Genomic DNA, 24,426 nt, shown 5'->3' on the forward strand with positions numbered 1-24,426 from the left:
CAAAAAAAAGTGGAATAAAACTGGCAAGGTCTGGCACATGTTGAAGCTTAGCCACCAGTTTTACTTTCTTTATCCATCCGACTACATCACCTTCTCCACTAAAAGGTGGTATCACATCTTTTCCCAATTTCAACATCCCAGATTCCATGATCTGTTCTTGGCCGGAATAGCTTGTGGTTAAATACAATGACTCCACAACTCAATCTTCAATCCTGCGGTCCAATGCACTTCTGACAGCAATTGCTTCTGCCAAACAAAAAAGACACCTTCTCTCCCAAATACAGGCTTTTTATAGGACAAAACCGTCCAAAGTTATTTGCATACTCTTCCCATGATCTCTAGTCTATAAATAGACGCAGTGGCCATTCTCTTCTTCTTTCACTCTCTGAAGCGGGCGTTGCCAGTGGTAAAAGGTTTGCACGATTTTTTTTTTTTTTTTTTTTTTTTTACAGTTTACAAAAACATACTTTTGTTTTTCGTTCTTTTTTTCATTATTCAACTTGTATAGTTGTTAACAGGTGCTTCTGCAATTTAATATTTCACAAAAATTCTGGTCATATTAGGGGGCGGGCGGGAGGGATGGGTGGTATTCTGGCGGCCGCAGCGTCCACAACACCACCCGCCTCTCCACCGCCCCTAATGTAAACAGAATTTTTGCGAAATATTTAACGATTCTGCTTTAATAATTAATGTCGGCACGTTACTTACGGAAAACGGTTAATTAAGCTACAGAAGCAAAGCAAAGCACCTATTAAAAACCATACAAGGTCTATAACTGAACACCCACCTAAACAAAAAAACAAAAACAAAGAAAAACCAAATAAAACAAAAAACAAAAGTATATTTTTGTAAATCACTCGTGTAAGCTAACTGACGGAATTATTAGCGTCCTAACTTATGAAAAAAATGAACGAATAGTAAAAAAAAAAACACGCCGGTTTTCCAGGGTGCTAAAACGAATATCACAGTTAAATTTGTTTCATGATAAGCAGAAATTTTTAGGTGGTCAGAAAGTGGGTGCTCATTTTACGTTTAATTTATATAGGAAAGTGATCCCCCACTTTTTGAAAATGTAATTTCTTCATATCATGAAACCTACTTATCTGCCTCAAATTTAAATGTGATATACGTTTTCAGCACTACCGAAAACCGAGAAAAGTCGTCATTTTAAAGCTTTTTGAAGAGTTGCAAAGAAACTTGACATTGACCATAATTTTTACAAGAAAAGAATATTTTTGTAATTTAACACAACGCTACAAAAAAAAAAAAAAAAAATGAAAATGAAATTACAATAAAATGAAAAAAAAAAAATTTTCTGCGAACTTGCTTTTCCGGTCGCCATCTTAAAATGTTCACTTCCGCCCGTCAAACTCGTCTCGTTTAAATTAACTCATCTTATAATCGTTTCTTTGTTAAAAACAGATTGCCAAACAAAAAGTAAGTATTTATTAATTTAATTGCTTTTGAAGCTCTTTTTTTTATTACATTATGATTCCCTTTGTTTTACTACAGGGGCGCGTCGAAACCATTATGATTGCCTTTGATTTAATAGAGAAATGCGTCAACATTCCATGATTGCATAGAAACGAGGAATGGTACTATAGAAAAATCGGGTTTGTATTACTATACACATAGATTCGAAAAAGTTGTCAAAAAACAAATATAAAACAAGTAAATGTTATCAAAGGCAAGATAAGTTACTTTTCTACCAAACTGGATATATTTTTCGTGTTTTTATTCAATGTAACATGTTTATTCAGCTTTAAAAACATACAGTGTTTACTAGGCACCGCCAAAAATGGCCGAAAAATCGAGTTGTTGTTGTTTTTTAAAACGAAATTACATTTATTAAAATCCATGATTTCTGATTAACTTTTTTTTTTCCAGAAAGATAAAACCCTGAATTTTATCATATAGAAAACAGAATAATGTAAAACTTTTTCTACTATTTTTAATTAAATTTTAAATGTTAAAATTTCCCCAAAAGTTAACAATTGACATTTTTTGTCTTGCACAAAAAGCGTGTATAAATATTTTTTAAAAAAGGTTTTTGAAAAAATTAAGTTGTTTATTTTCAGTCTAACTAAGATTTAGGATGATTTTCTATGAAAATATGCAAAAATATTATAATATAAGTACCTGGATTTCAAATAATTCCACTTATTCATATAGGAAACCAGTTACTTCGCGTTCATCTAGAGTCCACATCGATAATATTTACGTTTGTGTTTAATAAAAAGCAAACTATGGAAGACCAAACAGACTAAAAAAAACTTATTTTTCAGTGACGAAAATTTCAATGTATTATTAACGCTGAGGCTGGCCAGTACCAGATGGGTGACCATTTTGATGAGTTTGGTTTTTAATGTGTATGTGTGTGTGTGGGGGGGGGTCAGGCTCTCCCAAATGGGGGGTGGGGGTGGAATTCAAAGCAGATTAAAAATTAAACTATAAGCAACCCTGATGCTAGCCAGTACCAGATGGGTGACCATTTTGATGAGTTTGCTTTTTAATGTGTACACGTGTGGGGGGCTGTGGCTCCCCAAAATGGGGGGGGGGATTTAAAACAGAATAAAAACTACACTACATAAGCAACCCTGAGGCTGGCCAGTACCAGATGGGTGACCACTTTGATGTTTGGTTTTTAATGTGTATGTGTGGGGGTTAGGCTGCCAAAAATGGGGGGTGGGGGTAAAGCAGAATAAAAATTAAAATTGACCCAGTCTAAGAAAGATTTCTCCTTCATTGAACAAGGAAGAACTGTAAGGTTTTTTGACTACATAAGCAACCCGAGGCTGGCCAGTACCAGATGGGTGACCACTTTGATGTTTGGTTTTTAATGTGTATGTGTGTGTGGGGGGGGGGTCAGGCTCCCCCAAATGGAGGGGGGGGAATTCAAAGCAGAATAAAAATTAAACTAAACTACATAAGCAACTCTGAGGCTGGCCAGTACCAGATGGGTGACCATTTTGTATGAGTTTGCTTTTTAATGTGTACGCGTGTGGGGGTCTCAGGCTCCCCAAAATGAGGGGGGGGTTAAAACAGAATAAAAACTAAACTACATAAGCAACCCTGAGGCTGGCCAGTACCAGATGGGTGACCATTTTGATGAGTTTGCTTTTTAATGTGTGTGTGTGTGTGGGGGGGGGTCTGACTCCCCAAAATGGGGTGGGGGCAATTTAAAGCAGAATAAAAAATTAAAATTGACCCAGTCTAGAAAGATTTCTCCTTCATTGCACAGGGAAGAAGTAGGTTTTGTTGCCTACATAACCTGCGAAGTTAAGCATCTAAAACCATTTATCCATAAATAAAATATAAATTTGTTCTTTCCACAATTTTTATCGCATAATTTAATAGAAACACTTTCATTAAAATATGCTGGCCCTAAAAAGGGTCGTTTTTGGTAACACTCTGAGGGGATGCAAGCTCGTGGGATGTCACTTAACCATCATCAACGGAAATCCATGTCTTCACAGAGAAAATCTACTGCCAGTTCAACCACAGGTATCACTTCTTGATCACCAACATCATAGTCATCTGGTTTATAGTAAAAAATAATATAATGGTTACTGTTGATTTCCTTTATTTCACCATGAAATTTTTCAACTGCACCATTTATTTCCCAGTAATGTGAAATACTTCGGGATTGAGGTATTCCTAGAAGAATCCCCCGTAATGACATTAGTCGGTCAGTTGATATATGTGGAAGTGCCTGCTGCAGTGTGTCACTTGAATAGTTCTGTTAAAAAAAAAGAAAAAGAAAAAGTTATTAAATGAAATAAATAATGCGAAAAAATAGAAAAAATTCCAAATTTATGCTAAAGAATTAAAAGAAAAAATACTTACAGACTGAATCCTAATAAGATTCTCCAGGCGTCTTCTATATTGGGCTTCATTTGATGATTTTTTTCTTTCCTGCTCTAGCAAGGATTTCTGTTGATGTGGCATCACGTTTTTTTATGGAATCGGCATAATCATTTCTGCCATGGGGAATCGCCAGGTTCAATACTTGCCGAAATAACATTTGTTTTTCTGCATCACTAATGAGCTTCAGTACACCATTTCGTTTAGACTACCAAATAAATTGGAAAGTTTTTAAAATAAAATACATCCAAATTTTTCATAAAAAATTTCATAAGAGTATGACAAATATTATTTAATCCATTGTTAAAGGATACATACATACCTTAATCAAATTAGAAATGGTGTCTACTGAAGCATTTGGCGCCAACTCTTTATGTTTGCAGAATTCACCAATGATGCTCTCGGCGAACATTGTATGTTCCCTGGCAGATGACATGACCTCATCCAAATTACCAGCTACTGTGTGGAAAGATTTCTTGTATTGCTTTTCTATGGAGCTTAGTATTTCATGCAGACAAGCATTGAATCTAAGCAAAAAATCTTCCGTTGCATCTCCAGGAGCCATCAAAACGCTTTTTGTAATTTTATTTGTAAAGTCCAGAGGGTTACCAAAGAAATCTTTCTTGTATTGAAAAATTTGCCGGGGCTCTTGGATGCATTGCCTTATGTTATCTAACACTTTTGCTATGATCCTCATAGAATTGTGAGCATTGTGGTCAGTTATTTCCTTTGTGTAAAAAGCATGCATCCAAGGTCCGGTCAATAGTTTTCCGATGGCTCCCAACACTTGAAACTCCACAGCAGCTAATCTACCTCCAAAACCATCTTGCAGCTTCTTCTGGAGATCATTTGGTTTTTTAAAATTTCTTAAAAAAATTCTGATTTTCTGAAAGTGAGTATAGTATATACCACCCAGGTGGAAAATTATATTCAGTCGATTTCCACGGATACGAGGAATATCACTTCTTTTGATACCGTGGTGTTTCCAAAAATTACCAAAATCCATGATATCCCCCTTCCGTGGGCTAAATCTTAATTGATTTAGACTCAACATAAGTTTCCAGGCTAGGCACTCACTCCCAGGAATAATATGATGTTCCTCATATGTTTCTTTTCTGTATAGCACCTTTTTACTTGACCTTGATGCTGCTTCCAGGGGGTGTAAATTGCAATTTAATTCAATTAGATCTTTACCCCATTCCTCCTCTAATAAGTCTACTGTTGCATGGTTAACTGGAGCCCTGTCTGTTAAAGTGCATTGAATTTTACTGACTAGACATTTGAAACAGTCATCAAACGTTTGACCTGTAACTTGGCAATAAATTTCCACCAAATGTTTGAGGCTGTTACAAATGTGTTTTCTATAATCTGGTGCAGTTCCGCCAGCTAAATGTTCCAACGACACAAGATAGGATGTAGTAGGTGTAGACAGAACCACGCAATTGACGTGTATCCCATCTTGTGTAGTGGCGTCAAATATTAATGTGACTGTTTCTACCTGAAGAACTGCATGGCAGGTTATATAGTCAGCAAAATATCCAAGTTCCGATCCCATTCGCCTAATTGTTGTATTACTGAAATTTTGCACTTCATAATTATGAACTCTTGCCAAATTGTTCAATATAGGGAGGACACGCCCTATTGAACAACCTGACAACAAAACCGAATAAAACATTTTCCTTCATTCGACATCACTTTCTTTTTGCTCTTTTTCTCTTTTTTTATTTTCTAATTGTGTGATTCTTCTATTTAACACTTTTATTTTTTAAAAATTTCCAATTTCAATCGTTTCTTTATATGAGCAAACTGATCCAAGCTTTTGGTTTGGCTACTTTTAGAGGAAAATATTCTAGCAGAAGAGGAGGTGGAGGCAGCAGGTCTTTCATCAATTCTTGAAACAGGTGTATTATATGCAACTGTAGCACCCTTATATTTTATTTTCCTATAAAGTGCATGCACTTCTTTAATTTTGTTACTTTTTATTGGCTTGTAATTAGACTTTTTATTAGTAGAATTAATCCATTCTCGAATTTTTTGTAAATTTCCATAATTATGTTTCAATTTATAAAAAACATGGCCAAGTAAAACAGGGCTACCACTGGGAACAGTTGCAAAGGTTTCGATATTCGAATCTGAAAAAAATAATATAATAAGATTATCAACCAAAAAATTTGAAAATTTCTGGCAAGTATGGAAAATAGTCATTTTATTTTAATTTTTATGAAAACTAGTTAATCCAACAAACTAAGGGAAAACTGAAAAACATGGCTATTTTGTGTGTTTTAAGAAGTTTTAAAAACTCTTTTGATACTTGTGCAGTTTGCCACCACGAGAAATACGAACTTACAAAGAAAAAATATAAAACTGTTTTTTCATTAAATTGTTAGGCGAAGGTGAAGAATAGTTAACCTCCACCCTCCCCATGTTAAATAATTTATTATTTCAGCATGGTTCGTATACTTGTGGTAGAAACACTGCACAAGTAACATTCTTTTTTTTTTTTTATTTACTGAAAAAATTTCATTTAATAATTACAATACACGTGCTTGTTCACTATCCTACCGACACTAGAACGGACATTTTTTACTTGTTGCTGTAAATTAATCTCAGGAAAAATTTGGTTAACCGCCTTAGGGTTTGTATTATTCGAAGAAGTTGTCAAAAAACAAATATATAATAAATAAATGTTATCCAAGGCAAGATAAGTTACTTTTCTACCTAACTGGATATATTTTTCGTGTTTTTATTCAATGTAACATGTTTATTCAGCTCGAAAACCATACACTGTTTACCGACGCATTGGAAAATTCAAGATGGCGTCTGACTCTCTCTTTAACACGGTAAGTTTGTGAAAAGGTGTTATAAATAAAAAAAACTAGAAAAAATACTGTTATAAACCCGCCGAATATATGTCAACCTATGTCACGGTCACATATATTGAGCAAGTTTTTAACAGTATTTTATCCAGTTTTTTATTTATAACACCTTTTCCCAAACTTATCGTGTTGAAGAGAGTCAGACGCCATATTGAATTTTCCAATGCATCCGGTAACACTGTATGGTTTTCGAGCTGAATGTTACATTGAATAAAAACACGAAAAATATATTCAGTTTGGTAGAAAAGTAACTTATCTTACCTTTGATCGTTTTTTGACAACTTTTTCAAATCTAATACAAACCCGTTTTCTTTTATTTTTTTTGGGGGGGGGGCTTCTTTCTGACAGGTTTTTAAAGAGATTCACGCATAATTCACAATTTTAAGTGTGATATTCAGTCATAACACACCCGAAAACCAATTTAAATCAACTTTAGAAAAACAAGTGCTGCTGCTCCGTTGGACAACATCGGCAATTTGACAAGAATTTATTCTAAGCTTCGTTTTGTGTAATTTTGACACTGCAAGTGTACGGGCCATACTAAAATAATAACTTTATTTAGAATGTCATTCTTAACATGGGGGGGTTTCAACTATTCTGCACTTTCACCTAATAATTCAATGAAGAAGGTTTAACCATTTTTTTACGGTGCGTATTTTTTGCAATATAAAAAAAGTACTGTTTCTAGTTTAAAATTAATTTTTCACTGTAAAGTTTCGTTTATGGCAGACAGACGAACAAATGTCCGCTATAGTTTCGGTAAAATAAAAATAAACACGTGTAATAATAAAAAAAATAATAAATTTTTTACTTACCATCCATAATTTTGTCTCGCAATGAAAAGAGAAACGTCTCGTTACTACGTGAGTGTTGACTGTTGACAAATTGTACTGATTCACGCTTGCACCGGTTTTGGCAGTCACGGAGATCCAATAAAATTATTTCAGCGAGTATGGTCCACCGTAGTCGAAAGGCGGCAAACGTTATCAAATGGGATCGAAAAACTGATGATATTTTTTAACACAAAGGGCACAATATTTATCGATTTTTTTTTTTGTATCGATTCTTCAAAGAATTCCCTGTTTAATAATGGTCATGCATTATTCGGCTCGCTAAAAAAAAATTATTAATTTATTTATCAAAGATTTTAAAATGGCTTTTTTCGTATAAATATTAAAAAATTTTTTTTTTTTTTTGCTTAACTTAAATTAATTATTTTACTTAACATATGCACCGAATTTCACACTCCAAAAGTCAAAAACGGGATAATTAAACACAATCTAAGTTCTGATATTCAGACGTCAAAATAAGGTATGTAAACAATTTTTTTTTTTTTGTTTTAAAATCTATAATCCTGTCCCTTACAACAACGGAATATGTTTTGTTTAGTTTCAGATGTTATTTTAAGCATATTTGTTCCCACTTCAAAACAAGGGGGGGTTTTGTAAGCAAAAAAAATTATATATACAAATATCGTTTATGAAAAATAAGTACACTGTTATAAAGTTCATTCTTCTCTTAATAATCGCTGAAAATTTCGTATTGATTGGATAATTACCTGATTTTTGGTAGATTTTTAAAAAGACGGTCCGTCAAAAAGTACTTACCTGCCCCCCCAGTTTTGGCGGTGCCTAGTGTTTACTGATGTATTGGAAAATTCAAGATGGCGTCTGATTCTCTCTTTAACACCGTAAGTTTGGGAAAAGGTGTTATAAATAAAAAAAACTATACAAAATACTATTAAAAACCCGCCGAATATATGTCAACCTATGTCACAGTAACATATATTGAGCGTGTTTTTAACAGTATTTTATCTGGGTTTTTATTTATAACACCTTTTCCCAAACTTACGGTGTTAAAGAGAGAATCAGACGCCATCTTGAATTTTCGAACACATCGGTAAACACTGTATGTTTTTCGAGCTGAATAAACATGTTACATTGAATGAAAACATGAAAAATATATCCAGTTTGGTAGAAAAGTAACTTATCTTGCTTTTGATAACATTTATTTGTTTTATATTTGTTTTTTGATAACTTTTTCGAATCTATGTGTACAGTAATACAAACCCTAGAAATCACTTTAATCGGGGGTTTTATTGTTTTTTTTTTTTTTTTAAGTTTCTCTTGTTTTTTCAAGTGCTTTGAAAATTCCTTTGATATTGAAAACATCGCAATTACCTAACATATTACGTACTCTATGCACCTCCAAAATTCACCATAGAATTACCCCCCTCCCCAAATGTAACACGATGTAACCATATGAGTTTACATTATCAATATAACTTCCGTGCCATTAAAAGAAGGGCAAAATAAACCGGTAATAATTAAAAAAAAATTTCATCGAACGAAAGTAATGAAATTGCGAGACGAAAATCGTGTTTACATAATTTACGCTTTAAAATAACGTTCCCACGTAGTAAGAATTCTGAACGTGAAAACATGCCTATGTTTAATAAATCTAGATTAAAATCAACTAATGGTCAGATTTTCGTAAAATTTTCGATACTTATCCATTTTAGAATGAAATTGCGTATAAAATGCAGTTTTCATTAAATACATAAGGGGAAATATTTTTTTAGTGCGTGCCCCCCCCCCATTTATTTTTTTTTCGAAATTTGGACAAAATATATTTAAATCCATCAATATTTCTATTTATTATGAAACATACGAGTTCAAAGAAGTAAAAAAAATTTTTTTTTTAATTTAAACACACGTATTGAACAAAAACTTACATTGAAGTTGCAATTAAAAAATTGATATAAATTTTATATTTTGTTTTTATTTTAATAACGTTGTTTTCCTCATTGATATATACTATTATCAGTTGAATTGCCACGAAAAAGAAACTTCCTCAAAATTAATTAAATTTTAAAAGATTGAAACGATTAAAATTCTATTATTTCTAAATGTTCCATTAAAACTTCCTCCAAATTAATTAAATTTTTTAAAAATTAAAACGATTAAAATTCTATTATTTCAAAATGTTCCATTAAAACTTCCTCCAAATTAATTATTTTTTTAAAAATTAAAACGATTAAAATTCTATTATTTCAAAATGTTCCATTAAAACTTCCTCCAAATTAATTAATTTTTTAAAAATTAAAACGATTAAAATTCTATTATTTCAAAATGTTCCATTGAAACTTTCTCCAAATTAATTAATTTTTAAAAGATTAAAACGATTAAAATTCTATTATTTCAAAATGTTCCATTGAAACTTTCTCCAAATTAATTAATTTTTAAAAGATTAAAACGATTAAAATTCTATTATTTCAAAATGTTCCATTAAAACATGGATTTTTCATTAATTGTGTTTAAATCTTTTTTTACTATTAAATTTTAATATAAACATGGCTCTTCAGTAAGACCTGTATTTAAAAATTCAGTTGATCGGTTATCTCCCTCTCAATACAGACCATCAGTTTCGTATGCATCAATAAGTAAGTTGATGAAATCTGTGTTATATAGAGAAGTAGTCAACCACCTCAACAAAAATAACCTCTTCGGTGACATGCAATATGGTTTACATTTTGCTCGATCTACAGCAGATGTTCTAAAAGTGTTATTTTGTAGGATTACCAAATCTCTCAACAGAGACTTCCTTTTAAGACAATTGCTCTTGACATATCAAAAGCCTTTGATAGGCTATAGCATAAAGGCCTACTTACAAAATCTCCAGCTTCAGTATAGCTGGAAATGTCTTCTCAATTATTAAATCATTTCTTTCTGAGAGGTCCATAATTTAATGGGCAGAAATCAGAAGCTACAATCCATTCTAGACCCAACTCTGTTCTTGATCTACATCAATGATCTCCCAAATCACATCCTCAGATAATTTGTAGATATTTATGTTGAGAACACTACCATCTATGGCAATATATCAAAGGCTGTATATGGTGACATGCAATATGGTTTACATTGTAAGAGTATCTTGTGTAGGAGACGGTGAGAATCGTCGTGGGCGACGAAGCGTTTCACTGAAGAACCACGGCAACACACAGCAAACCAACAAACAATGACAGCCATGGCGCGAAGGCAACTAACAAAGCTCAGCTGACTGCACGAATAGAAACGGAACCCAACGGTCACTGTACTGATCACCACGAACGTCAGAACCCGACTGCCTCGCACATCCAATGGACCGATTTTTATTACTCAAGATGGCCTAGCTAATTTGCATCCCCGCGAGATCTCGCGCGATCCTGCGAGATTCCGTCTCTAATAAAAGCAGGCAGGCGCCATCTTGAAACTCTTTCTTCCGCTGCCCCGATCACAGGATCAGCCACCACCCCACACGCCAGGCACACACGGACCCTCTTGCGCCGAGGGCTACGGTTAGTCTCACACTCCCCCCTGGTCTCCAGATCACATACGTGACACGGCGGACGTGGCCGTTTGATTCGAGCACTCCTGCGGAGGGGTATTGCCGGGACTTCCTCATCAGAGCTCTCAGAAGTGGCATCGGAAGCATCAGCATCAGCATTAGAGCTCGCAGTTGAGTCATCAGGTCCATGGGGCACAGGTTGGATCCATCGCTCATCGTCGGATGACTCGCTCCTTCCACTGCTTGCCGATTGGTCAGCGCTTAGAGCGGGCCAGACATCCCTTACGTGGCGCGGAGTATCATCGACTAGTATGGCCTGTTCACTGATGACGCCGGTGACCCGCCCCCTCCAAAAGCTGCTGGTGCACCGGCCGCCGGGTGGCTTCACCCAGACGGTGTCTCCCACTTGGTACGTCCCCTGGGGTTCTCGTTGGTCGGGTAGACACACTTCAACGTCCTTGACGCGCATGTGGTAGTGATGAATCGCATCAGCGGGCGCACTGCCGCCAGTGACGGTGTCCTTAGGCGTTGTGTTGTATCTGTAAACCGCCTCTGCGATCGTACACTTCTTCCTGGTCGCGATCCTCTTCACGGTTCGGTGGCATCGCTCCGCTATGCCGTTGCCGCTCGGCACATACGCGCATCGGTGTCGAAGGCGGATCCCCCAGTTGTCCATAAAATGCCTAAATTCCCTGCTGCAGAACGCCGTGTCGTTATCCGTGAGGATCTCCTCAGGCGGCCCCCTTTCGTAGAATATGGATTCCAATTCGTGGATGACACTGGTGGAATCCTGCCTTGCCAATTGGCGCCAAATCGCGAACCTCGTTGGCCCGCAGTCTATCAGCGTGAGGAAGTGTTGGCTGCCGTAGTGGGTTATATCCATACCCAACCGACTCCAAGTCGCGTCCACTCCCAGCTGTCCTTTCCGCCATCTGGCTGGGGCGGGGTCGATGGACTGGCACGTTTGGCACTCCCTGACCACTGCTCTTACTGCGCTTTTTGGTATTGATGGTCTAGCCAACTTCACAAAGTAGTAGGTCCGTTGCACTCCGGGGTGCCCACTGTCGTGATGTATCTTCCTGATTTCGTCCTCCTCGACGGAGGCAGCACACAGAGGCAATGGCTTAGCTTCTTTCTTCATAGCCTCATACCATCTCCGTGGTACCCGAGTGAGCTTGTCGGCGAGGTTGTAGTCTGAGGTGACGAGCACTACGTCTACGGACAGGTTGTACCCTGTCACCAGTTTTTTCACAGTCTCGAGCCTCCGTCTTATCAGCATTTTGCTGGCTGCCTTGGTGCGTGCCCTGGCCTTGCTCGTGAGTGTGTCCGACACCCAGTGGTGCACGCAAAGTGAGTCAGTGTGCACACGCAGTTTCTTCACTTCCCATTGAAGTGCCAGGTTAATGCCCTTTATTACAGCGTCGAGTTCTGCCAGGTTGATATGGGCAGCATCATTCGCCGGTCGCAGCCAGCAGGCATCCTCAACTACGGCCCCATCTTTCTCCAAAACTACACCGATCGCTAGAGAACTTGCGTCCACCCACACGCTCAGTTCGTCTCCCTGCACACACCAGTCCCCTGTGGCGGGGTCATTCTTTTTCACACTAGCGACGGTCTCCTTTAACATTCGAACCAATAGTTCGTCGGTTATCTCATCGTCCCAGCCTTTGCTGACCGCATTTGCCCTCCTTTTTATGACGCCTGTCGCTGCACGAACCCATCCGCATACTGGAAGGTGCCCCACAAGTTTCCCGCACAGGGAGAACACGGCACGTCTTGTGTAAACGTCGGGTACTGCGGTTCCACGCCTCCACTTCAGGATCCCTCGCTCCTCTTGAACGCTCAAGCCCAATACGCGGGCACCATCCTCAAGCCGCTCAGAGTCCTTGCAGTTTAGACCAAACTCGGCAAGTTTGGATCTTACGCGCGAAGAGGACACGATATCTTCGTTCACGTATATATCGTCAATATACGCCGATGTTCCCTTTCTGATCCATTCTTCTTGTGACAACACGGCATTGACGATAGCCTTCATTATCTGGGGTGCTACGTTTAGCCCAAATCCGAGTCGCGTAAGACAGTATCTCTTCCCGTAAAACATCACTGTCTGGAAAGGCCACATCGCCTCGCCGATCCGGACCTGCAAGTATGCTTTTCTCAAGTCCAGTAGGGACACATTGGACCCCTGCCGGCGCCACTCTCGCAGCTTGCTGGCACAGACGTCGGCGTCCGCTGTGAACGCATCAACGTGCGCATTCAACTCACGGTAGTCCATTACCGGCCTCACCTTTGACTTGTTAGGTTGGGCAACTGCCATCAGCGGTATCAGGCCCTTGGGGGGTCCAAGTTTGTCGTAGGGGTATGGAATCAGCCAACCGTTCTTAATCCATTCACGGAGCTCGCTTTCGTATGCAGGCCTTATCTGGTCGGGCATACGGTACTCTGCCACTTTGTTTTGTAGTTTGGCTGGTTCCTTGTCTTCTGACCACCTCCAAGTGGCAGTCCACGCCTTCTGTTGGTCGTCGAATTCCGCACTGAAGTCCGGCTGGTCGACTCTTAGTGCTGCGCACACCGGGGGCCTATCCTGAAACTCTACAACGCCAGCGCGCGTTATGCACACGCCGCCCAGGGCTTTGATGGCATCGTAGCCTAGCAACAGGTCGAAACTCAGCAGCTTTTCGCGTGTCACCAGCGCTTCGACGTTGGCCGAGTTCCCAGTTCTTGTGCAAATGTGTACCACACCCACACCGCAACACATTCGTATTTTTCCAGTGATGGTAGTTATCCTGACGTTCTTCTTTTTCCACGCCCGACAGTAGTCCGCACACACTATGGTGCGGGAGCAACCGGAATCAAGGAGGGCTGAACATAACGTGTCATTAACTCAGACCTGAATGACAGGGAGCGCCTTGTTTATTTTCTGTTCGGGGAAGAGGTCGGCACTGGCACCTTGTGCCCGTCCCCGTTTCCCGCACAGTCTCGGGCCATGTGCCCAGTCTTGTTACAGCGGTAGCAGCGAACAGCCGTCGACCGCCTTCTACAATTTCTTGCCATGTGGACCCGCCCGTTGCATCTGTAGCAGGTGACATCACCTTGCGGGCTGGGTCCCTGAGACGGTCCTTCGCCACTTGGTGGGGCCTGTGCGACGGCGACTACCGGTTCCTGCATCGTCGAGTCATCCTTCATTATTGTCCTGGCTCTGTCCACTAGGTCACTCAGCGGTAGTGAGGACATGGCAGAGGTTGCTCGCAGGAGCAGCTTTGCTCCAGCGGGGAGTCCTGACAGGAATTTGTAGGCTAGGGCCCTCTCGGGAAGACCGCCGAACAACACCGTCAGCTTCTTAAGTTCGGCGATATACACGTCCACAGTTTCGCCCAAGCGTATAGACCTCGTCTCAAACTGCTCCCATGCAGTGGCGGGGTCAGTGGCAAACGCCCTGTACAACGCCACCTTGATACTCGAGTAGTCACACTTCTCCTCAGCGCTGAGTTGCTGATATACAGCGAAGGCCCCGCCGGTCAGCCGCAGAGGAATCACGCGCTCGACATTTTTCACGCCGGACAACTGACAATGTAACTCGACCTTCTCAACCCAGCTGAGTACCGGGTCGGATCCGTCGAATTCCGGTATCAACTTTAGATCGAACCTATCCGCCATTGAAGAAAAGAAAACCAAGTTCGGAGTGGGGAGGCCGAAATAGCTTGTAAGAGTATCTTGTGTAGGAGACGGTGAGAATCGTCGTGGGCGACGAAGCGTTTCACTGAAGAACCACGGCAACACACAGCAAACCAACAAACAATGACAGCCACGGCGCGAAGGCAACTAACAAAGCTCAGCTGACTGCACGAATAGAAACGGAACCCAACGGTCACTGTACTGATCGCCACGAACGTCAGAACCCGACTGCCTCGCACCTCCAATGGACCGATTTTTATTACTCAAGATGGCCTAGCTAATTTGCATCCCCGCGAGATCTCGCGCGATCCTGCGAGATTCCGTCTCTAATAAAAGCAGGCAGGCGCCATCTTGAAACTCTTTCTTCCGCTGCCCCGATCACAGGATCAGCCACCACCCCACACGCCAGGCACACACGGACCCTCTTGCGCCGAGGGCTACGGTTAGTCTCACATACATTTTGCTCGATCTACAGATATGCTAAAAGTTATATCTCATAGGATTACCTAATCTCTTGATGAAGGCTTCCTTTCAAGGGAAATTGCTCTTGACATATCAAAGGCCTTTGACAGTGTATGACATAAAGGTCTACTCCACAAAATTTCCAGCTAGAGTATAGCCGAAAATGCCTTGTCAATTGTTTAACCATTTTTTTTTAGAGGTTCATAAGAGTAGTGGTTATTGGGCAGAAATCAGAAGCTCACAGTATTAATGCTGGAGTCCCTCAGGGGTCCATTCGAGGCCCAACTCTATTCTTGATGTATATGCATGAGCTCTCTGCAGTCAATCAACAGGCAAAAATCACTGCTCACACAAATTCTTCCAACTGACTTTGCCGCTTCTTAAACGTCAAATGATTTCTCCTTCCTCTCCCACCCACAAGCGACCTGTTTTTATGAGGGCACGCACACATGATCCCACGAGACTTCATTCACTACAAAACGTCACGGCCGCCATGATGGACTCTTTCTTTCTTTCTCGACGCGTGCGACTCACAGGACAGACAGACACAAGGACGTTTGTACGGTAAGCCATTTTCCCCACACTCCCAAATTACATCTAAGATAATTTGTAGATATTTATGCTGACGACCCTACCATCTATGAAAACATATCAAAAGCCGTATACGACCCAAGTTCTATTTGATTCTCTCTCCTCTGATCTTGAGCCTGTGAGGCAATGGGAAAAGAGGTAGTTGGTTAATTTTAATGCATCTAAAACGAAGCTTCTATCTTTACCTCATTATCGCTCTGATTTTTGTCTTGCATCAATTGAAATGAATAGCTCTCATCTTGAGGAGGCTCCATGTTTTGACAAGCTTCTGGGCTTGATCTTTACTCTTGATCTGAGATGGAACATGCACATACATCTGTTGTCAGGGCTGCTGAAAAAATGGTGTAATCATTCTACTGCTCCAGTAAATATCTCACTGCTGATGAAATTCTCTACCTGTATAAGAGCCAAGCACATACTATGATTGATTACTGTTGCCACATCATGTCAGGAGCTGCTAGAAAGACCTTATCCTGCTTAATAGACTTTGTAGGCTTGTGGGGGATGTCCTTTTCTCTTCCCTGCAACCTTTTTCATATAGAAGATATGTTGAGAACCTGTTTCTGCTTTATCTTTATTTTCATGGCAAGTGCTCGTCTGAGCTCCAATCTATGGTCTCCACTTTTCTGACGTTCATGACTACTATTAATAATTTTCTCCACTCTTTATCTGTTCCTAAACCTAAACATAAATTCCTTAAACAAAGTTTCTTTCTTAGAACTGCACGCCTGTGGAACTCTGTTCCGTTTTCCTGCTTTCCAACTGACTACAATATGGTCCTCTTCAAGTCCAATGTGAACATTTTTCAATGAGCCATCCCCTTACGTTATCCAATTTACATAATATCCACTATTAATGATTACTATATTTTCCTATTAACTACAATACGCTCATTAACCCTTTTCCTCGAGTGGCCTCTGGTCCTTGATAATAGTTGTAACCTTTGTGTAAAAACAACAAAACATTTTAGGCATCTAGGGACGTATCAACTTAACAGAAAGATTCTGCTGCCTATTTGATATGTTGGGATATTCATGCCAGGGGGCACAAATGCTATGTGTTCATCAGAGCACTTTTTATTAAAGTAATTGTAAAACAGACACATGGATGCAACATTATGGCGATGGAGATTGGTTAATATTTTATGCAATTTATTAGATTGGAAGTTCTATTTAGGATTTTGTCTATAAAGAAAAGACTAGTGGTAGTTGCACCAGCCCCAATGAGGTAATATTTTGTCTATAAAGAAAAGACTAGTGGTAGTTGCACCAGCCCCAATGAGGTAATATTTTGTCTATAAAGAAAAGACTAGTGGTAGTTGCACCAGCCCCAATGAGGTAATATTTTGTCTATAAAGAAAAGACTAGTGGTAGTTGCACCAGCCCCAATGAGGTAATATTTTGTCTATAAAGAAAAGACTAGTGGTAGTTGCACCAGCCCCAATGAGGTAATATCACACCCTTAAGTTGCCAATCATATCTTTATAGAGATCCAAGATCCTGGTAATTACGAGTAGTTTTCTGCCATGGTAGATGAAGCCCACCTTCTTTGAAGCAATCAGTTCATTCCAATTCATGATGCCTGTTGATGCTAATAATTTGAACGAAAATCTTTCAGGTAGATGTTATTAGTCATAAGCTATCAATTTTGGAAGATGTTATAAAGAATCATTAACTCCAGAATGTTCTTTGCTTGACCTGTACTCTAACAGGTATTACTCAACCTCTAACATTAGCCTAAAACACAACGTTTTTCCTATGGAACGTTACAAAACTGATAGTAAAAATTGTTTGTACTTCTTAAGCTCCAGTTTCCCGCCATACAAATGACTAAGTTTATTGAAAACAATTTTATCCGTCCTATCAATTTGTGGTAAATGCAGTTTGTTACCAGCAAATTGCAGTATTTCTTTTTAATATTAAAGCAGAAATGGTCAACTAACTTTACTTTTCAACTTGAAGTGCCGAGGGTGGTGGGCTTTTAATTTAAAGTACATAGAAGACTGAATCCTACTTCAAAAATGGAAAAGTCTGTTTGAAACAAAAAAGAAAAAACAATGTGTTTAATAATCTGAATGTTTGATGCTGCATGGTAAAATAGCCTGGGGACTTATAATAAAAAGAATAGTGTGTATCCATTTGATAAGTCATTTTTCACTTAAGTGTCAGAACTGTGCAAGTCCTGAATGATTATACGAGCACAAGTGAAATATATCTTCTATCAAGTGTGAAAGAGATAAAGGAATTCCTATCGCATTTATTTAAACTGGAAAAAAGGTGAAGAAAAGCAACAAAAATTTTAATAACTTATTGGTACTATGTTCCATAGCAGCTTCTTCCTCCTCTTTATTCCTCTTCCATAAATTTGGCTTTTTCTTTTCTGTCCTCTAATAGCTCACTGAAAACAACTGATTCTCCTACAAAGGTGCAACTATCTTGCTCCTTTTTACAGAATGAAATGTTTCAAAAGTATTCGTCAAGTTGATAGTAAAAAAAAAATGTCACTTCGGATCAAGCAAGTTCCGGTTTCCTCACCATGCAAAAGACCAAGTTTACCAACGTCAGTTTTATTAGTCTCGTCCATTTGTGCCAAATGCAATTAGTCAACAGCAAATCACCATCTTGAAACTAGATCCAAGGAAATAATGAAGAATGTCTTGACATTCACTGGTTTCTTTGCTTAAACCTTTTATTTCACTTCCATAATTTTTAATTCTTTGAAGATGTCATCTACACAATTAATGATGATAACAACGAAGCATCTTGCTTTAGATTGTCCTAAACTTCTAACATAAACAGTTCATCGATTACTGTTTTGCCGATGTTTTCTTATAAGAAATCTGAAGAGAACTTGAACCACAAAAGCTTCTTGCAGATGTCAAATTGATTTTATTTTGTGTTAAAATTGATTTTATTTCATGTTAAATTGATTTTATTTCTAGTTAAAATTGATTCTATTTCATGTCAAATTGATTTAATTTTATGTTAAATTGATTTTATTTCTAGTTAAAATTGATTCTATTTCATGTCAAATTGATTTTATTTCATGTCAAATTGATTTTATTGCATGTTAAATTAATTTTATTTCATGTTAAATTAATTTTATTTCATGTTAAATTAATTTCATTTCATGTTAAATTGATTTTATTTCATGTTAAATTAATTTTATTGCATGTTAAATTGATTTTATTTCATGTTAAATTGATTTTATTTCATGTTAAATTAATTTTATTTCATGATAAATTTATTCCATTTCATGCTAAATTGATTTTATTCTATGTTAAATGAGATTGCAAGTAGTTTGAATTATGGACATTAAGGTATGCTGCTATTAGCAACGGTAATAGCTCCTTGAAAACAATTCTTATAATTTTTAAAGGAAACTTATCCTTTAAGTATTCTCTCAATATTTTGGATATGTGTTGATTTATTTTCTCCACATGTCTAGAATAGAACATGGAGTAACAAGTAAATGTTCATTTAAAACTCAAGTGCATCAGGAATTTCGTTTATAAAAATCTGAAAAAATAAATATCTTTGGATTCACTTGCATTAATTTCATGTTGTGTATATATATTGTCAACAACAACACTAAGAATAATTTGATTATATGGAATGTTTTTAGTAATACTGTAGTAATTAATTTGTATAAAATGTTTATACTAGGCATTTTTTGAATATATTTTTAACATAATTCCTCACATCTTATATTAAAATTATTTGATTCATTATTTTTACAGACGTAAATTTGAACTGCATGTACCTGTAGCCAAAATGTTCCAGTATATTTTTGTATATTTTAAAGAAAGCCGACTGCTTACTGTTCAAATAGTTTTTGAATACCAGTTAATTATTTTTATTTGTAATATGTTTAGTGTTCTTTATTTTTAATGATTATTTTGAATGTATGTTTATTTTATTTTTTCATTCCTAGATTTTAGTAAGACAATTAGTTTGAACACCATAACCTTTATGAATGTTCTGATCAGTTGCAACATCACTAATGTAAAATTTATTTTTTTGGTGTTAAAAATACAATAAAAAATTAAATGTTTTGAATTAAACCAAAATTATTTGATTTATTATTTTTTTAGGCCTATTCCAGAAATTCTGCACTGCCTATATCTATTGTCGAAATCCTCAATCTCAGGTTCGTGACTTTTAAAGAAAACATCCTTCTTGAGGTTCAAAGAGTTTTTCAATAGAAGGTAATTATTTCTTTTTGGTAAAAATGTTTAATTTTAATTATTTCTTAAACGATGATTCAAATTTTATTTTTTTGAATTGTAAATTTTTGTAAGGTCAATTAATTTGAACACCACAAACTATGAATGATCTCTGAAATTTAAACTGTGCATAATATTTAAAAAACATGGAGTCATGAAATTTTTGATACGATAGAGTAAAAAATATTGTTGTATTATAGCTTCCATTAATAGGGGTACATATTAACAGATGACAGAGACATATATAACGATTATGAGGGAGGCAATTCCTTTTTTTCTGTTTTTTTACATGGTGGTCACCACTTATCAAGGCCCGGAAGCCACTCAGGGATAAGGGTTATTGCAAGTACAGTACATTAGTGTGTAGATTTAATGAAGTGTTTACTTAAGGGGGCGGTTCATCAGGAATTTGTTTACATTGGACTTGAAGACATCCAGGTTGTAGTCAGGTAGGTGGGAAGCAGGCAAACGGAACAGAGTTCAACAGATGTACAGTTCTAAGAAAGAAGCTTTGTTCATGGAATCTATGTTTTGATTTAGGCATAGATAAAGAGTTGGGAAAATTTTTGACAGTGGATGCAGCTGGAAGGGTATTTTTCATAAAAGATTGGCGAGGGGGGACCAGAGATTGGTGTTCAGACGAGCACCGTCCATGGAAATAACGATAAAACAAAGATAGGCTCGCAACGTCTCTTCTGAGAGAGAGGCTACAGGGAAGAGAAAAGGGCATGCCCCACTAAGCCACAAAGTCTATTTTGTACTCTGTCAAGGCAAGATAGGCTGTTTTTAGCAGCTCTTGCCTAGATATGGCAGCAGTATTCCATCCTTGGACGTACTTGGCTTTTATATAGATAAAGAATTGCATCAGTAGTGAGATATCTTCTGGGGCGATAGAAGGATCCCACGATCTTTCCAGCGACTTTGGCAACAGACTTGATGTACGTGTTCCATTTCAGATCAGGAGTAAAGGACAAACCCAGAAGCTTGTCAAAACATGGGGTTTCTCCTAGATGAGAGCCATCCATTTCAATTGATGCCAGATGGAGATCAGAGCGTTGATGATATAAAGATAGGAGTTTGGTTTTAGATGCATTAAAGGTAATCAGCTACGTCTTCCCCCACTGAACCATGCGCTCGAGATCAGAGGAGAGAGAGTGAGAGAGAACTTTGTCATTTACAGCCTTTGATGTGTTGCCGTAGATGGTCGTGTCATCAGCATAGATGTCAATGAATGATTTAAGTATATGTTTAGGGAGATCATTTATGTAGATCAGGAAGAGAGTTGGGCCAGGATTGACCCTTGAGGGACTCCAGCATTAATACTGCAGGCCTCTGATTTTTTTCCATCGACCATTACTCTTATGAGCCTATCAGAGAGAAATGATTTAATAATTGAGAAAACATTTCCAGTTATACCGTAGCTGCAAATCTTGTGAAGTAGGCCCTTATGCCATACCTTGCGAAGACCTTTGATATGTCAAGAGCACTTGCCCTAGAAAGGAAGCCTTTATCAAGAGATTCACTAGTACTATGAGATATAACCGTTAGCACATCTGCTGTAGATCTTTCAGAACGGAAACCATATTGTGTGTCACTAAGAAGGTTATTTCTGTTGAGGTGGTTGACTATTTCTCTATTTAATATGGATTCCAGCAACTTACTCATAACACACAGGAGACTTATTGGTCTGTACTGAGAGGGAGATGACTTTTCACCTTAATTCTTAAATATAGTGCATACTTATGAGGTTTTCCAGGGAGTCGGAAAGCACTTCTCCTTAAGGCAATGCTTAAACAGTTTCATAAGTATGGGAGCAAGTTCTGGTTGGAGCTTTTTAACACTACAATTCGGATGCTGTCAGGGCCAGTTGCTTTACTGGAATCAAGGTTCTTGATCAGCTTGGCAGCCTCATGCACAGATATTTGTATGTTACCTAGCGTGTTCTGTGTTATAGGAGGAAATATGGGAAGTTGATGGCCTTTGTCGCATAGGGTAGAATTAGCTGCAAAGTTCTTTGCAAATAGTTTGGCATGTCTGATGACCTCTGGTCCATTGATAATGGTTGGGATAGAACGTACACTTCTGTTCAAGATCCTATTTGTTATTTGTCAAAAATTTTGTATTAACAGTTCTTCTAACACAGAATGATAATGAGTTTTATATCAGGCAGGTGATTGTTCTTCTTAACACATATTGAGAAGAGGAGATACATAATCTCGAATGGTTACACAATCTTCATTATAAGATGATAAACACAACTACCTTTCGTTCCTGATGAAGGATGACACAAGACAACAGTTGCACATAATGATGACTTCTTTATTCATTTGATCGCCTGGTCGATTACGTCAGGAATTCAAATTTGGATTTACATAGTCCAAATGTTCTCCCTTTGGTTCCAAGGGATCAACTGACCAACTGACTGACTCTCAACTCTCCGACTTTCAACTCTTATCTCATCTCCTGACTAACTAACTCTTAGATGTTATATTGAGAATCTCCCTTTGTCTATGAGGTCAGAAGTGTTTTTTTTTCAAGCGTAACCAATTTCATGTGCACTTTACATATGTTTGTCCAAACACACTTTTGGCGAACAAAAGAATCCTCAATATAGAAGTCTAACCTATTTTAAACAATTTAATTTAATTTGCATTGTTCATTCTTTTACTGACATATTTAATATTCAGATTTCTAAAAGAATTAACAATAGACTTAATTTCTAACTTTGCCTACAGGGTTCGATTCTAGGCTTATGCTAATCTCATTTTTACTTATCTAATATTCTTCTTATTTACATGGAAAGGGGACAGCCCTTCCCTGTAACAATATTTCTGAATTTTTGAACCAGGTATTTATACTTTATATTTATTTTCATTTTTAGAAATACTGTTCTCATTTTGAGTATTTTCACAATGTTATGAGATCTTACTTTCAACACTCTTGAACTTGGAAATGTGAACTTGGAAATTTGTACTGAATTTCATGAAACTTCCATCGTTCATTTCATAGAAAGAAATTCAGAGAAACCACAATTTTCAGTAAATGCCCCTCTTGAGATAGTTTACACTTCTGCAGGAAGACAGTTATTGTACTATAATTCCGCATCGACAGCCAATAAAATCTGTAAATCTGCAGTGTTTGTCCTATTATATAAAATCATTATTTTGTCAATATTTATTACATAATCATGAAATCGCTAATGTTTTTCAGGAAGTTTAACAATTCTTTTCCTGACATTTTGTATGTAAATAAACAAGCTCTCAATAATATTTTTGAAGCTTCTCTTTTGTAATGCAAATGCTGTTAGAATTCTTCAGATTTGTAATTGCCATTTGTGTAGTACGTGGAGAATAGTGGATGATATTTATTGAGTGTTTTGGAAGAAAATACACCTTCCTTTTAGAAATATTGTTTGGGCCGTCCTATTTAAAATTAAAAAAACATTCAATCTCAAACCCTCTTGAAGCAGATAATTGAAAAACAACCAATCTAAAAACCTCTTATTGAAGCAGATAATTGAAAACGTAACAAGTGCTCAGAAATATTGGTTTCATATGTGACACTTATATTTTGTAGACATATTACGATATTGCTTTCTTGATTTATCTCATTATAAGCTATGCCCATAATAGTCCTTATAATTTGCAAAATCACAGCTAATCCCACCCTTTATAAGTAACAAAAATGTAAATTTAATATTTACACATCTGAACGTAACGACTTTTATTCTATAAATAGATAGGCACACATGCACAAGTTATTCAGAAATAGAAATCTTCTTATGCTCTAGAAAGACGACAATATGCCAGTTGGCAAACAGACGCCGGAACATTATGGCAAATAGACGTTAAGTATTTTTAAAATTCTTCCTAAATGTTTTTCATGTTACCTGGTTTTAACTTGTTTTTCTTGTTTTATTTATGTATATGTATTTGTCTCATTTTCCTGTCTTATTCGTCACCCCCCCCCCCTTCGCAACTATTGAAACAGACATAAACAGTTTAGCAATGCTACAAAGTAAACAAGCGATAAAACAAAATGCCGGGAATTATTTTCTCTATTACAGTAGATAAAGTTAGGGCTTTATTTAAGTAATATACTTAATATATACTATTACTGCCAGCTTGCCTGTATTGAAAATGCTTGCTTCATGGCTAACCAATCAAACCATCTAATATAGTTAATTTTATTTTCAATTATATTCGAAATATAATACAGCGACATTAGCAAAGATAAAGTCACCTATGAAAACGAACCTCCTAAATTAAAACCTTGAATAATTATCGAAACTCGAATGTAAATTAATATTAAGCCGACTTTACAAATTGATAAAAGTTAATTATTGGATTTTAATTATAAGGTGAAGCTCCAATGATTCAAACTCGAGATAGATAATCACAAACTTCC

The 24,426-nt window shown here is 37.3% G+C and overlaps 1 long non-coding RNA gene across 1 annotated transcript in view; it reads left to right on the forward strand.

Annotated features, from left to right (window-relative positions):
- Positions 1-656: 656 nt before the first annotated feature.
- Positions 657-24,426, forward strand: part of LOC145269818 (uncharacterized) — a 343,013-nt gene continuing 319,243 nt past the window's right edge. The window contains exon 1 of the long non-coding RNA XR_013865256.1: positions 657-1,437. This is a non-coding gene — a long non-coding RNA (uncharacterized LOC145269818). The remainder of the gene's footprint in view (positions 1,438-24,426) is intronic.

The sequence above is a fragment of the Euprymna scolopes genome, chromosome 45 (genome assembly GCF_053919585.1).
Source record: "Euprymna scolopes isolate OS-2025 chromosome 45, ASM5391958v1, whole genome shotgun sequence".
NCBI classification, from domain to species: Eukaryota; Metazoa; Mollusca; class Cephalopoda; order Sepiida; family Sepiolidae; genus Euprymna; species Euprymna scolopes.